The sequence below is a fragment of the Rhipicephalus sanguineus genome, chromosome 7 (assembly GCF_013339695.2).
Source record: "Rhipicephalus sanguineus isolate Rsan-2018 chromosome 7, BIME_Rsan_1.4, whole genome shotgun sequence".
Taxonomy (NCBI): Eukaryota; Metazoa; Arthropoda; class Arachnida; order Ixodida; family Ixodidae; genus Rhipicephalus; species Rhipicephalus sanguineus.
This window is the reverse complement of record NC_051182.1, coordinates 15786212-15788223: the sequence shown is the minus strand read 5'-3', so window position 1 is coordinate 15788223 and position 2012 is coordinate 15786212.

Here is a 2012-nt window from a genome sequence, read left to right as displayed (position 1 = left end):
CCTGCTGTCACGCTGATTCTTGGTCCCATACACCCGTGGCATCCACATCCGCGCTCAAGCAAAAGGGTGGATGACGGCAGACCTCATGGTCGATTGGATCAAGACGGTTTGGGGGCGAAGAGCAGGAGCGCTTCTGCTTCCTTCACTTCTTGTGCTGGACAGCTTTCGGGGCCATCTCGTTGACAGTGTCCGTACCGAGCTGAAGGAGCGGCGCACGGAAATCGCAGTGATCCCTGGGGGTCTAACTTCTCTGCTACAGCCTCTGGACGTGTCACTGAACAAACCGTTCAAGGACAACGTCCGGAGGCTGTACGCAGAGTGGATGGCGGCGGGCGACCACGATTTCACGCCAAGTGGCAAAATCAGGAGACCCTCCGTGGAAGTCCTCTGCTCATGGATTCTCGAAGCGTGGGGTACCATTTCCGACGAGGCTTTAAGAAGACTGGCATTTCCAACGCGCTCGACGGGACAGAAGATGACCGTCTGTAGGACAGTGAAGACACTGCCGATTCCGACAGGGAATCGTGCGGCGACGACACTGACGCCAGTGACGCTTCGGACTCAGAATGAACGTTAGGGGGTCAGAGAGTTGAAAAATAAAAGGGCAGTGTTCCATGCATGTAGCTCCTGCATAATGCGTGCATTTTATTACAAAGGTAAGCCTTACTCTACTTTTATTTTTGGTTATGTTCATGATAGCTATCGTAAGAATTCAGATTAGCGACTTCTTTGCGTTTTCGGTGCTCAGAATATTGTTTCACGGAAAATTTACCCCGCGTATAATCGTACCCCGAAGTTCGCGTCAATTTTTTTGAAAAAAAAGTGCGATCATTATGCGAGTATATACGGTAAGCACTTCCTTGGTATAAAAGTAGCTATGAGGTTTCTGGACCGCAATTTCAACAATGAATGTGGACTTAATACAGTCGAACCCACTTATAACGATCCCACATATAACGATCTATCGGTTATAAGGACCATATTTGGGTGCACTTACGATTTTCCTATGCTAACCATTGAAGCTGCGTCCACATATAGCGAACATTTTTCAAAGCCTCCTACTTTTACTACGAACACTTCAGACACGGTCACGGTAAAAATAAGGCGCACACGAAGCGAAAAAAAGTTAAAACATTCCTTCTAAAGCGTGACAGGGGCGTGCGCTCGCGTGTGCCCCGCTCCGGTTTACTCGCGCGACTAAGATATCCCAGATCGGCGAGCACCGCACGCAGATTTCGGATGCTGCGAGCGAGGTCGCTCACTTTCCAGGCGTTTCTTATCAGTGGCAGAATGGCAGTGAGGAAAAAAAAAATTGTAGGCAGCATAAAGCCTTGCGGTCAGCTTTCGCACGGTAACCTTTCCTGACGCCGTTCTCTGCAGCTACGACCGCCTACGGTGAACTAAACAATGCCTTGTAACGCAAGAAGGCATAAATGCAAGAAGTGATAACCGCGATAACTTTCCATCGCAAAAAAGGTTCACTGCGTCCCTAAACACGTCGACGCCACATTGTGCCGCAAAAGGTCGTCCGTCTTTTCGGTAACGGCAGAGACCGGTCGATCAGTGATTACGACTTCCGCACGATTGCGGCGATGCCTTCGCGGATAAGCATCAGAAAAGAGCGAAGGCGAGGTGGCAGCCATCGATGAACGTGCCATTATGACTTACAGCCGACAACCTTATCACAGTCATCTGTAGGTATCTGCTCGGCCGCGCGTGTGGCGTACGCCGTACACTGCGGTTGACGGCGGTACGAGCGCGCGCCATGCTGCCGTTCGCAAGTTCGCCGCCGCCGCGTCGTGCGAGGACCGCTTAAAGTGCGCTTTGGTAGGAACGAAAGTAGCTCGCTGTTGTTGAGCCGGCGCGGGCACCGAGAATTCGATGCCTGACAGCGAGCCTATACTGCGTGTTTGACTAGATGACACTCAAGTGCGCCGCGCATCGTCGTGCACGGCTGCGAGAGGCATCGCAGAGACGTCGAGTCCGCGTTGCTTGCAAATGCTTGTTTTCCC